Source organism: Salmo salar, chromosome 16 (assembly GCF_965601325.2).
Source record: "Salmo salar chromosome 16, fSalSal1, whole genome shotgun sequence".
Classification (NCBI taxonomy): Eukaryota; Metazoa; Chordata; class Actinopteri; order Salmoniformes; family Salmonidae; genus Salmo; species Salmo salar.
In genome coordinates, this window is record NC_138306.1 from 73,957,099 (window position 1) to 73,972,494 (window position 15,396).

At 41.5% G+C, this 15,396-nt stretch overlaps 1 protein-coding gene across 1 annotated transcript in view; it reads right to left on the reverse strand.

Annotated features, from left to right (window-relative positions):
* Window positions 1-1,483, reverse strand: part of LOC106574487 (SLIT and NTRK-like protein 3) — a 28,318-nt gene extending 26,835 nt beyond the window's left edge. The window contains exon 1 of the mRNA XM_014150393.3: window positions 1,312-1,483. The gene's annotated coding sequence lies outside the window, so the exon portion shown is untranslated. The remainder of the gene's footprint in view (window positions 1-1,311) is intronic.
* Between the last annotated feature and the right edge of the window lie 13,913 nt (window positions 1,484-15,396).

Below are 15,396 nucleotides of genomic sequence, written 5' to 3' on the forward strand. Positions count from 1 at the left end.
ATAAATATATGCAGGTTTGTATTGAGTGGATAAATACATGCAGGTTTGTATTGAGTGGATAAATACATGCAGGTTTGTATTGAGTGGATAAATACATGCAGGTTTGTATTCAGTGGATAAATATATGCAGGTTTGTATTCAGTGGATAAATACATGCAGGTTTGTATTGAGTGGATAAATACATGCAGGTTTGTATTGAGTGGATAAATACATGCAGGTTTGTATTGAGTGGATAAATACATGCAGGTTTGTATTCAGTGGATAAATACATGCAGGTTTGTATTGAGTGGATAAATACATGCAGGTTTGTATTGAGTGGATAAATACATGCAGGTTTGTATTCAGTGGATAAATACATGCAGGTTTGTATTGAGTGGATAAATACATGCAGGTTTGTATTCAGTGGATAAATACATGCAGGTTTGTATTGAGTGGATAAATACATGCAGGTTTGTATTGAGAGGATAAATACATGCAGGTTTGTATTCAGTGGATAAATACATGCAGGTTTGTATTGAGTGGACTCTAGTATCCTTTTCACACTATAATTATGACGTTAAACATATTGTGCTGGATCAATATTTAAATAGACACTACTGAAGTATTGCAATTTGGTCCTCATTGGATAATGATTGTCTGACCTACAAGACAACACTGTTTACTTGCTCTAGCCACTCGATTGGCTAATAACTCAGGCCCCTCTCTCTCTCCTGTCACCCTCTCTCATTTTTCATCTCTCTCTCACAGAAATCTATTCATCCATCCATCCACTCATCTATGCATCCAGAACAGGTGTGGTTAGACCTACTTTGCTTTTCTTTCGTGACTCTTCCTTCCTTGTTTCCTTCCTTCCTACCTACCTCCTCTTGTTCTCCATCCCCTGCACCCTGGCGCAAACCAACGAGCAATGACCGCGGCAGCTGCTTATTACAACACATATTCATGTCACATAATCCCAGCGTCTACCTTTCCTCACGAACCCACTGTCCAACCAGGGCCGATACAGAGCTTTCCCTGCCCGGCGCAACCCGGCCACTCTTCCCTAGAAACACAACGCACCATCCAAAACCAAGACTATGGAAATAGCTATATCCATACAGGAATGTCAATTAGTAACATTACTGGGCACAATTGAAATTATAGAATTAGTGCGTGTCCAAATAGTCATTAATATAACCTATTAAGGCACTAAATCCTTGGCACTAACGCAAACCATTTATATTCGCCTTTGTCTGCCACCCCCTTCCCCTCCCACTAGCGCTAAGAACCATACAGCGGCAGTGGATCTGCAGAGACGAGGTCTTTACTCACTCTGGTCCCGCGAAGAAATCCACGAACAGCCGATGGGAGACTTTATGCGTTGGCTGTCGACATGTCTGTTTGCTTTTCAGCTGCACTCTTCCTTCCCTCTCTCCTTTCCTCTCCTGGAGCGGTTGAGGCGGATGGGGGGAGCAGAGGGAACGTGACAGGACTGCAATGTGGATGAGAGAGAGAGTGTGAGAGAGAGATTGAGAGAGAGTGAGAGAGAGAGAGAGAGAGAGAGGAGAGAGAGAGAGAGAGAGAGAGAGAGAGAGAGAGAGAGAGAGAGAGAGAGAGAGAGAGAACCGTAGAAAAAGCGCACCGCTTTAGAATGCAGGTCTGTTCCCCTCTCCAGCGCTCAACAGTGCTGCCCGCGGGAACTCAGCTGCGGCGCGGGACTGCCACCGAACACGCGCATGATGCTGCGCGGATTGTATTAAGGATTACTTGTCTCTCCATCTTTGATAACCGGGTAGACTAATTCAAGTAAAGAAAATGAAGTAGCCAAAAGGACAATAAAATAAAGGTGGAATGAGTGGAGTGCAGTGAAGTGGGAAACTGGGGAAGTATTCGAAGAAGAAGCTAGTTTGGATTTAGTGCCATGCTTAATTCTATTTGACCGGGCGTGCGCATTTGGCGCTCTAATCAAGTCAACTGATTTGCCATATCTGTTTATTATTACACAGGCCTAAAGGAAACCAGAGTAGGCCTGTAGGGCTACAGGGTAGGTTCCTTCGCTAAGAAACAGTTTAGTACTAGAGCGGTGGATCCTGCATTCAATGTAAATGTAATCGATGTCCATTGGGCTATTTGTAAATAAGGGTTTATACGTAAAAACCGGTAGGTCTGTAAAAGTGACCAAATATTCTTCGTTTTGAATTATTCCTCAATCGAGGGCTGTTGACAGACGACACCATGCAGATGTTAGGTTACCTAACCTGTAGGCCTAGTGGGCTATCAACTGTATCTTCACATGCACAGATGTAAAGTACCCTACCCTGGCCTTCCGCTTTACCGACAATAATTCATCATCTCATTACTTTATTCATCTCTGCTCATGCCCTTAAGCACCGACAACGGATTTCTAGAGAACCGGTGTTTTAGTTACCATGGCGACCCGCGCCAGCCGGCATCCTTGCAGCATCCTTGCACACCTCGGTAGACTGACTTATCTTCTGCTGTTCTACTGTACTGTATACACAGAATCTACTGTATAGACCGGTTGTACACACACACACACACACACACACACACACACACACACACACACACACACACACACACACACACACACACACACACACACTAGTTAATAATAAAAAGTGGAATTGGGCTCGAACAATAATGTGCAGGAATACATGGAGAAAGATTGGCCATAATAGCCAACATAGATCAATGCTACCCCATGGTAGGCTAAGGCCTGAATGCGCTCTTTTCCGGAGCGATCCCCTGGAGGAGAGCCACCACCCTGCGCTTAAAGGGGTTGCCATGAATTTGACAGTAACTTCAAAGCAGCTCATTGGCAAGTAAGTTACTGTTTTTCATATTGCAGTACACCTACTGTAATCTAAATGCAGAATCAAAGCAAGAACTGTGGAATGACACAGTACAATACCGTAGAATTGACTGTATTATACAGTAACAAAGTAAATGCTACTGTAATCGTAATGAATGAGTGAATTAATTCAATTCATTGAGGGGAGATGGGGTTTCTAATTCACTGTAACGCCCTGGCCATAGAGAGGGGTTTTTTGTTCTTTATTTTGGTTAGGCCAGGGTGTTACATTGGGTGGGCGTTCTATGTTTTGTGTCTATGTGTTTGTATTTCTTTGTTTTGGGCGGTGTGTGTGGCTCCCAAATCAGGCACAGCTAATGTTCGTTGCTGTTGATTGGGAGTCACACATAAGTGCATGTTTTTCCGTTGGGGTTTTGTGGGTAATTGTTTCTGTTCAGTGTGTTAGCTGTCAGTACTGTTTAGCTGTTGGTTGTATCTTGTTTTGTAGTTATATAGTGTTCTTTCTGAATTAAATTATGAACACTAACTCCGCTGCACCTTGGTCTTCTTCCGACGACAGACGTTACATTCACAGTATTTTATTGTAATTACATGTAATTTTCGCAAGCAGGTTACAGCATGTCAATGAATATATGGTGTTTTTTATTACTTACACTTCTAGAGGCCTTATTAACAAAGGCTTCCAACTAAAAGTCCAAACAGACCAACATGACATGGCAGAATGCTCAACCATGAATGGTTTAAGACTTGCTGCCACTCCAATCTGTCCCCAATACATTTTAAATTGATAGGGCACTAATACCGCATACCAATTAAATTGGTACAGCACTCTCACTAACAGGTGCAACAAACATAGCCTCTGACAAGGCACGCCTCAAAATATGTTATTGAGCCAGAACAAAAATACCATGCACCCACTAGTGTTCCCAAAAAAATGTGCGCTCCAAAAATATGCAAATACAGCAATTATTTTTCTGGCCACAACATTTTCCCACTATGAACTATCATTTAGAGTTTGCTGCAGTTTAATGTTTCACAGTATTGTACTGTTGATAATGCCCAAAATGCCCATATAAATGACTGTTTTATTTTACAGTGTGGGTCTAACAGCACATCACAACATATACACACAGGCCTGGCCTACATACCATTATAACCATTTACAGTTCAATTTCACATTGATCTCAGCTTACATTAATGTGAATTACCTACAGGTAATGGAGTAGTACTTACATCTCTCTCTCTCTCTCTCTCTCTCTCTCTCTCTCTCTATATATATATATATATATATCTATATATATGTCTCTCTCTCACTCTCTCAATATGTCTCTCTCTCTCAATCTCTCTCTCCTGACAGAGATAAAAAAGGGGAATTTTTTCTCGTAGATGTTTATCAGAGAGAGAGAGGGAGAGACTGAGGCACTTCCAGTAATGTCAATGTGTGTGTTTGTTTGTGTGTGTGTGTGTGTGTGTGTGTGTGTGTTTGTTTGTGTGTGTGTGTGTTAGATGATGGCTATAGATTTCAGAGCTCTCAGGTGCATTAGTGTATGATAACAGTTTTCCCACAAAGCTATAATGCACAAACAATGGAAACACACACACGTACATTCACGCACACACACGTGTACGCATACACATGGTATAGGACCAGATACAGTGCCTTCGGAAAGTATACAGACCCCTTGACTTTTTTCACATGTTGTTACATTACAGCCTTTTTCTGAAATTGATTAAATACTTTTTCCCCCTTGTCAATCTACACACAATACCACATAATAACAAAGCAAAAACAGGTTTTTAGAAATATCTTATTTGCATAAGTGTTCAGACCCTTTGCTATGAGACTCGAAATTGAGCTCAGGTGCATCCTGTTTCCATTGATCATCCTTGATGTTTCTACAACTTGATTGGAGTCCACCATTGGCAAATTCAATTGATTGGGCGTGATTTGGAAAGGCACACACCTGTCTGTATAAGGTCCCACGGTTGACAGTGCATGTCAGAGCAAAAATCAAGCCATGAGGTTAAAAGAATTGTCCATAGAGCTCCAAGACAGGATTGTGTCGAGGCAGAGATCTGGGGAAGGGTACCAAAACATTTCTACAGCATTGAAGGTTCCCAACAACACAGTGGCCTCCATCATTCTTAAATGGAAAAAGTTTGGAACCACCAAGACTCTTCCTAGAGCTGGCCACCCGGCCAAACTGAGCAATCAGGGGAGAAGGGCCTTGGTCAGGGAGGTGACCAAGTACCTGATGTTCACTCTGACAGAGCTCCAGAGTGTAGATGGGAGAACCTTCCAGGAGGACAACCATCTCTGCAGCACTCCACCAATCAGGCCTTTATGGTAGAGTGGCCAGACGGAAGCCAATCCTCAGTAAAAGGCACATGACAGCCCATTTGGAGTTTGCCAAAAGGCACCTACAGGAGGATCAGACCATGACAAACAAGATTTTCTGGTCTGATGAAACCTAGATTGAACTCTTTGGCCTGAATGCCAAGCGTCACATCTGGAAGAAACCTGGCACCATCCCTACGGTGAAGCATGGTGGTGGCAGCATCATGCTGTGGGGATGTTTTTCAGTGGCAGGGGCTGGGAGACTGGTCAGGATTGAGGGAAATATGAACCGACCAAAGTACAGAGAGATCCTTGATGAAAACCTGCACCTTCCAACAGGTGAATCTAATCACACAGCCAAGACAACACAGGAGGGGCTTCGGGACAGGTCTCTGAATGTCCTTGAGTGGCCCAGCCAGAGCTCGGACTTGAACCCGATCGAACATCTCAGGAGAGACCAGAAAATAGCTGTGCAGCGACACTCCCCATCCAACCTGATAGAGCTTGAGAGGATCTGCAGAGAAGAATGGGAGAAACTCCCCAAATGCAGGTGTGCCAAGCTCGTAGCGTCATACCCAAGAAGACTCGAGGCTGTAATCGCTGCCAAAGGTGCGTCAACAAAGTACTGAGTAAGTACTGAATACTTATGTAAATGTTATCTTTCATATTTTTTATACATTTGAAAAAATTTCACAAAAACTGTTTTTTAATCATCATTATTGGCTATTGTGTGTAGAAGATTGATCAGGAAAAAACACAATTTAATACATTTTAGAATAAGGCTGTGACGTATAAACATTTTGTGGAAAGTCAAGGGGTCTGAATACTTTCCGAATGCACTGTATGTATTTATCCCCCTGGTGGTTAAGATTACAATTGGAGTACACAGTAATCGGGTCCTAAAATCTGTGGTTAGGGGCACATTGTAAGACAGAATCCATTAAAAAAACACTCAGTGTCCTAAAAACTGTAATCCACGGAGGACCCCCAAATTAAGAACAAAGTGCCCTTTACTGGTTTTAACAGCCGATCAGTCACCTTGCTGCCGGCTCTTAGCAAACTTTTTGAAAAAAATGTGTTTGACCAGATACAATGCTATTTCTCTGTGAAAAATTTAACAACAGACTTTCAGCATGCTTATTGTTATTTGTATTTATTATTGATCCCCATTAGCTGATGCCAAGGCAGCAGCTACTCTTCCTGGGGTCCAGCAAAAATTAAGGCAGTAGTATACATTTGTAAGGAACAGATGCTGGGAGACGAGAAGCAGGTACAGGGAGTGAATATTTAATAAATCATGGACATGAAACAAACCAGGACAGTGTCTGGACAGGGGAAAACAAAACGACAATACGACAATAATGCTGACAAAGGGAACAAACTAAGGAACAGACAGATATAGAGGGGGCAATCAACAAAGTGAAGGAGTCCAGGTGAGTCCAATGAGCGCTGATGCACGTAATGATGTGCAGCCTGGTGCTCTCAAGTGCCAGGGCAGGCGTGACAACATTATAATACAATTTTTAAATATTAAAATACATTTTACAATGGATTTCACAATACATTAAGTCTGTGCCCTCTGGCCACTACTCTACTACGTCACAGAGCACTCAACATGAGAAGGGCACTCAACATGTACTGCACTGACACAAATGACTGATGATTGGCTGAAATAAATTGTCGTGGCTTTACATCTACCATTTCATGGGTTGAGAGCTATCTATCCAATAGAACACAGAGGGGCTTCTTTAATGGAAGCTTCTCTAATGTAAAACATGTAAAGTGTGGTATTCCGCAAGGCAGCTGTCTTGTTCCTTTACTGTTTTCTATTTTTAGTAATGATCTACCACTGGCATTAAACAAAACCTGTGGGTTTTTATATGCTGATGATTCAACATTATATTGTCTGTGACCACAGCTAGTGAAATCACTGCAACCCTTAACGAAGAGTTAGACTATAATTTGTCATGGTCAAGGCATATTGATTCAATTGTTGTAAAGATGTTGAGAGGTATGTCTGTGATAAAGAGATGATCAGCATTTTTAACACCACAGCCAACCACAAGTTCTGCAAGCCCTCGTTTCATCTAATTTTGACTATTGCCCGGTGAGATGGTCAAATGCTGCAAAGAAGGACCTAGAAAAGCTGCAGCTGGCCAAGAACAGAGCAGCACGTTATGCCCTTCAATGTGAACAATATCCATGTTGGTCTCTTTTGGCTCAAAGCAGAGGAGAGATTTACTGCATCAATTCTTTTTTGTCATAGAGGTCAACTGAACAGAAACCTGATTTAAAAAAACAAATAAAGCAACTCCTCACAGCACAATACCTCTCCCCCATGTGACCTACTTTTTATGTGTATGTACTGACATGTATGTGTAACTGATAGACACACACACAGACACACACACAGACACACACACACACACTTTAGTTGTAGTTTTTAAAATATTTGTTTATAAATAAGTCTGTAATGTCTATGTTATTTTTTTTAATGCATGTCAATTCTGAAGTATTTTTGTATGTAATGTCTTTTTTGTTATGTGTCAGGCCCCAGTAAGACTAGCTGTCACCATTGGTGTCGCCTGTTGGGGATCCTAATAAAAATCATAAAGGGAGCCAACAGAGATGCTAATCAGATACCTCCGTCTATTCTCTGGGGGTAGAGCTTTGCACTGTGTGTGTGAGTGTACTTTATAGACTGTTGAAGGAGCCTCTAAAATAGGTAATCTATTTATACTCTGGTGTTAAGAGCTGTCCAGCGCTGAAATTGACTGCATTACTTCCCTCTCTTCCTCTTTCTTTCTTTCTTTCTTTCTTTCTTTCTTTCTTTCTTTCTTTCTTTCTTTCTTTCTTTCTTTCTTTCTTTCTTTCTTTCTTTCTTTCTTTCTTTCTTTCTTTCTTTCTTTCTTTCTAACCCTACTCTCCTCTTCCGTGGACTCTACCCAGCCAGAGACAAGACACTCTGCTCTGGCTTCTACTCAACTCTAGTCTCTTGCATTTGGTTCTGGAACACACACACACACACACACACACACACACACACACACACACACACACACACACACACACACACACACACACACACACACACACACACACACACCAGCTAATTAATTAAACCTCCTGCTTTAATTAGGGTTTTAATCAGTTGCCATGGGAACCTTGGCCCTTTAAAATCTAAAGTCAGACTAAGTACACACACACACACACACACACACACACACACACACACACACACACACACACACACACACACACACACACACACACACACACACACAGACAGACAGACAGACAGACAGACAGACAGACAGAGTTTACAAATATAATATAAATAAATAGCAGAGTAGACTGTATTTTTGTAAGTATTGTTGAATCTTCCCTGGCCTGGTCCTGCATTAAACAGACTGAAGTCTGTGGTTTCATTAGTCATTATCAGGATATCCAGAACATTATCATTAGTCCTCAGTCTGTTCAGGAGAATGAGAGTCTAATTTGTGTCTCTGCAAACGGCCCAAAAGCAAGGTCATGTCTTAAGCAGTCACACGTTACCGAGGTAAAGACAGTTTCAAGTTGGATATTTGACGGATATTCACGCTTTCAAACCTCAGTAGCTTTCAAACCACTTGAGCCACAGACTCCAAATAAGTGTCATAATGTTGGAAAAATTGCGCACAACATTGCACAGGTCTTATTTTCACGATTTGGACATTAATTCACCTTCCAAAGCTAATAAGCATGTGGAAATGTGAGCAGCATTTTGTATTCTAAGTTGAATTAGTTGGGGAGCATAAACAAAGTACAAACTTTTTTTACATTCAAATTTCAATAGCTCCTTGGTCATGTGACCTACTGACTTCAAACAAGGTTAAGAATGTCCACTGACCACCCTTCTATATTGCACACCCTTCTGTTGTCCATTTTCATCTCACAAGATTTTACATGAATTTTTCAAAATGTAAGGTTTCAATACCTCCTTGGTCGTGTGACCTAGTGACTTCAAACAAGGTTCAGAATGTCCACTGAGTGGGCCTACACATTGCACACCCTTTAGTTTGTCCATTTTCATCTTACACGTTTTTACATGAATTTTTCCAAATGTAAAATTTCAATAGCTCCTTGGTTATGTGACCTACTGACCTCAAACAAGGTTCAGAATGTCCACTGACTATACCTTCATATCGCTCACTCTGATGTTTGTCTACTTTCATCTCATGCTATTGGACTTAAATCTTTAAGCTTTGCAGGACTTCATTTTACATGCGTGTTAAAAAAAATGTTTAAGTCAACAAATGTTCCATCCTCGCAATAACTATCTTTCACATGGACAATGAATTGATCCGCAAATGGCTGTATGTTGTATGGATCAATGACAGGAGAGGTGTTTAAACAGAGGTGCTTAAAGGAAGGAGCACAGGTAGGCCTCATGAAAAACAATGTTTCATATGCTCTTTTTAATCACAGTAATAGGCAGTGATTTGTCAGTCACACTGAGCTTGATAACGTGAAAGAATCCTTTTCATAGCATCACTTTCATATACTGTACATTAAGACAAATCCTTCTACGTTGAGTATTAGAACGCAGTTTACAGAACCTGATAATGACTTGATATTTGAGTGCATTCACAACAAGCCACCTGCAGACAACTTTGAAAATACAATATTGCATTTGAGGGTTAATTTTTCTGATGAAAATAGTTATTTGATGCATGGCCTACTATTTCTAACTGGGAAAATAAATTCCTACGTCTTTTGTGAGTAAAATCCTTTTTCCAAAATTGATTTAGGTACATTTTTGTGAAGAGGTATGAGGGTTGTGATATGGGTCATTTAATAGTAAAATCATTTAAGGGATCAATACATTTCTATATTGCTTCCACAGTATCTGCATGAACCATCAGGCCAAGTGTTTTTGGTTGACCCTGCTGGACAGAAAGAGAAGGAGGAATCGAAACACGCTGCATTCAAATTCAGGTCTTAGTTATTCCATTGTACTGGATCCAATACATATTAGCATTTTACATACATTCATAACTGTAATACTTTTTTATGACATACTGTGAAAAACTCTCTTGGCTGCTGGCTCTGTCACTTTCAGACAAGCGCAGAGCAGACTTGAACCACAGGGGTTCTCTGTAAAGAGAGAGTAATCCAAAAGGCACAGACACACCCCTTGACTTTCAATTGGCAACGTTGACCTGTATGTATTCTCTCCTGATTGGCTCTGTGGTGCACAGTCTGACTAAAGTGCCAGAGGTATGAGGAGAGACAGCCTCCTTTGTATTTATGGGAATAAATATTTCCTAACACTTTGGACCCTATTCTTGGACAGTTAGAAGACGCAATGCATCAATGCAAAAAAAATGTATTACTAATTACTGTCCATGAGTAACCTCAACCTTGTGGGTCTATGGGTGTTTGGGCCAATAAAGTGCCAACTCAATTCTACCACTGACTAGTCTCTCATGCCCCTATGAACGGGGACACAGGGCAATAGTTTTTAATCTAAACCAGACCTTTTTTACTGGAGTACACTAACCCCTAATTGGGGCTATTTTCTTGACACATAGAAGCAGTTTACCAGATAAGAAGTCAAGAAGATCAAAAAGTAGATTGTTGTAAGGGTGTATTACGTCCTGTGCTGGCCACATTGTCATATCCATTCTGGATTCTGAGTGGTAAAATCATAGCTGAAAAATGCCTCTGTACGTGTTTACATTCTCCCCAAGACAGAACTGCCAAAGGGGGTGGAGTTGCAATCTACTGCAGAGACAGCCTGCAGAGTTCTGTCATGCTATCCAGGTCTGTGCCCAAACAGTTCAAGCTTCTACTTTTAAAAATCCACCTTTCCAGAAATAAGTCTCTAACTGTTTCCGCTTGTTACAGACCCCCCTCAGCCCCCAGCTGTGCCCTGGACACCATATGTGAATGAATTGCCCACCATTAATCTTCAGAGATTGTACTGTTAGGTGACCTAAACTGGGATATGCTTAACCCCCCGGCCGTCCTACAATCTAAGCAAGATGCCCTCAATCTCACACAAATTATCATGGAACCTACCAGGTACAACCCCAAATCCGTAAACTCGGGCACCCTTATAGATATCATCCTGACCATCCTGCCCTCTAAATACACCTCTGCTGTCTTCAACCAGGATCTCAGCGATCACTGCCTCATTGCCTGCGTCAGTAATGGGTCCACGGTCAAATGACCATCCCTCATCACAGTCAAACGCTCCCTAAAACACTTCAGCGAGCAGGCCTTTCTAATCGACCTGGCCCGGGTATCGTGGAAAGATATTGACCTCTGTCCATCAGTAGAGGATGCCTGGTTATTCTTTAAAAGTGCTTTCCTCACCATCTTAAATTAGCATGCCCCATTCAAAAAATGTAGAACCAGGAACAGATATAGCCCCTTGGTTCACCCAGACTTGACTGCCCTTGACCAACACAAAAACATCCTGTGGTGTACTGCATTAGCATCAAAAAGCCCCCGCGATATGCACATTTTCAGGGAAGTCAGGAACCAATATACATAGGCAGTTAGGAAAGCAAAGGATAGCTTTTTCAAGCAGAAATTTACATCCTGTAGCACAAACTCCAAAAAGATCTGGGCCACTGTAAAGTCCATGGAGAAAAAGATCACCTCCTCCCAGCTGCCCACTGCACTGAGGATAGGAAACACTGTCACCACCGATAAATCCACGATTATCGAGAATTTCAATAAGCATTTTTCAACGGCTGGCCATGCTTTCCACCTGGCTACCCCTACCCCGGTCAACAGCTCTGCACCTCCCACAGCAACTTGCCCAAGCCTCCCCCATTTCTCCTTCACCCAAACACAGATAGCTGATGTTCTGAAAGAGCTGCAAAATCTGGACCCCTACAAATCAGCTTGGCTAGACAATCTGGACCCTCTCTTTCTAAAATTATCTGCCGCAATTGTTGCAACCCCTATTACTAGCCTGTTCAACCTCTCTTTTGTATCGTCTGAGATCCCCAAAGATTGGAAAGCTGCCACGGTCATCCCCCTCTTCAAAGGGGGAGACACTCTAGACCCAAACTGTTACAGACCTATATCTATCCTACCCTGCCTTTCTAAGGTCTTCGAAAGCCAAGTTAACAAACAGATCACCGACCATTTCGAATCCCACCGTACCTTCTCCGCTATGCAATCTGGTTTCCGAGCTGGTCATGGGTGCACCTCAGCCACGCTCAAGGTCCTAAACGATATCATAATCGCCATCGACAAAAGACAATACTGTGCACCCGTATCCATCGACCTGGCCAAGGCTTTCGACTCTGTCAATCACCACATTCTTATCGGCAGACTCAACAGCCTTGGTTTCTCAAATGACTGCCTCGCCTGGTTCAACAACTACTTCTCAGATAGAGTTCAGTGTGTCAAATGGGAGGGCCTGTTGTCCGGACCTCTGCCAATCTCTATGGGGGTGCCATAGGGTTCAATTCTCGGGCCGACTCTTTTCTTTGTATACATCAATGATGTTGTTCTTGCTGCTGGTAATTCTCTGATCCACCTCTACGCAAACGACACCATTCTGTATATTTCTGGCCCTTCTTTGGACACTGTGTTAACTAACCTCCAGACAAGCTTCAATGCCATACAACTCTCCTTCCGTGGGCTCCAACTGCTCTTAAATGCAAGTAAAACTAAATGCATGCTCTTCAACCGATCGCTGCCCGCATCTGCCCACCCGCCTAGCATCACTACACTGGACTGTTCTGACTTAGAATATGTGGACAACTACAAACACCTAGGTGTCTGGTTAGACTGTAAACTCTCCTTCCAGACTCATATTAAGCATCTCCAATCCAAAATTGAATCTAGAATCGGCTTCCTATTTCACAACAAATCCTCTTTCCCTCATGCTGCCAAACATACCCTCGTAAAACTGATTATCCTATCGATCCTTGACTTCGGCAATGTCATTTACAAAATAGCCTCCAACACCCTACTCAGCAAATTGGATGCAGTCTATCACAGTGCCATCCGTTCCGTCACCAAAGCCCCATATACTACCCACCACTGCGACCTGTATGCTCTCGTTGGCTGGACCTCGCTTCATATTCATCGCCAAACCCACTGGCTCCAGGTCATCTATAAGTCCTTGCTTGTTAAAGCCCCGCCTTATCTCAGCTCACTGGTCACCATAGCAACACCCACCTGTAGCACGTGCTCCAGCAGGTATATTTCACTGGTCACCCCCAATGCCAATTCCTCCTTTGGCCACCTTTCCTTCCAGTTCTCTGCTGCCAATCACTGGAACAAATTGCAAAAATCACTGAAGCTGGAGACTCATATCTCCCTCATTATCTTTAAGCATCAGCTATCAGAGAAGCTTACAGATCATTGCACCTGTACGTAGCCCATCTGTAAATAGCCCATCCAACTACCTCATCCCTATAGTGTTATTTTTTTGTGTGTTTTTTTTTTGCTCCACAGTATCTCTATTGCACATTCATCTTCTGCACATCTCACTCCAGTGTTTATTTGCGAAATTGTAATTATTTTGCCACTATGGCCTATTTATTGCCTTACCTCCCTAATCTTACTTCACACACTGCATATAGACTTTTGTATTGTGTTATTGACTGTACGTTTGTTTATTCCATGTGTAACTCTGTGTTGTTGTTTGTGTCACACTGCTTTGCTTTATCTTGGCCAGGTCGCAGTTGTAAATGAGAACTTGTTCTCAACTGGCCTACCTGGTTAAATAAAGGTGGAATAAAAAATGTAAAAAATACTGTATGTGGGAATGTCATACGTCCGTCTTGTAGTGTTGGTACATGGAATATTCCTCAACTGCATATATCATAAATTGCTATTGCAAATAGAAGTATTATGTTCAACAACTGACATTTTCAGATCTTATTTTGACAAACACTTTGGTGCTTCCAATTCATTCTCTGTTGTCATAGATTTGGTGGACACTGTCATCTGTGATCTTTGTGATATGACTTTCTTTAAGCCCGTACTGATGAAACTGTCACTTCATATGTTTTTCTTAAAGTCTACAAACGCTCTACATTTATTCACTCTGTGATAGCGTTGGATCCTATATGTTACTTTATTATTGTCCTGTAAATGGTTCAGCGCCTATAATTTAGGCTGTGTGTAGAATGTGGCATAAAGGAAATGACCTCTACTAATAAATTACTACTAGATTATAGGGATAAGGAAAACAGCATACAAGTTTGGCTTGTGTATTCATTTGCCTATAACTAATCATAATTCCATTATGTTTACATAAAAAGGAGAATACTTCAAAATGAGAAGATCCTGCCATGGAAAAGACGACTGGGCGGACATAAAGTGGAAAGGAGGGGAAATAACTCACACCATGCAGCAGGTCACCTTCAGCTGTGGGGTCTTTGTAATGCAGGTTTGATAGTTAAATTTTCAATAATGAATGGTTAGCTGTTTTGTGACAATTAGGTCAAAAACTCTATTTTATTTTTTGTTGTAGACGGCCAAGGACGTTGCACAGAACTTCCCCAACATCCCCTCCCAAATTGATACAGGACCTTCACAAAAACACATGGAGCAACTGCGAAAAGAAATGGCTGAGGATATACTAAAAATGTCTGGTATGTAATGACATTTAATTCAAAGTAAATGTAAATTCTTTATTTTTATGTAGTTGTGTGGGACAACCATATGTTCAGTTCATGCCTATGATTTCAGAGTTCAACAAAGCCAACAACTGCTTCATGTGAGCCACTGATAAAGAACCTGGATGTGGCCCAAAGACTGACTGGGTTAGTAACTTTATTTAACATGTTTAGAATCTTTTGACAACAGTGACGGCATGTAAGACAATTTATGATATAACACAATGGATGGCTAATTCGTCATTCGTCATACCGCATTGATATTATTTACAACGTGTTACGCTTTGTTTTGTTTTGACTGAATGTTTTGCATGTTAACGGTGGTTCCATGTGTTGTAACTAGGAATGAAGACAAAAGAGTTCAACAGAGTAAAGAACACAAACAGGAAGTGCTGTCTTTGTTGTTGAAAATGTCTGCTATACCCCATCCACACTGAAGAGGCTCTGAAATGTACATCAACCAGGGATAAAGAGAAAGTTAACGCTGTGAAATGTTTCATACTTAATTGAAGTTAAGTGTCTGTTGACATGTTGGAAAAGATTAAAGGTCTACAATTTCTGTTTAATTTGTCAATATTACATTTTTATTCATTGATTTACTGACCACC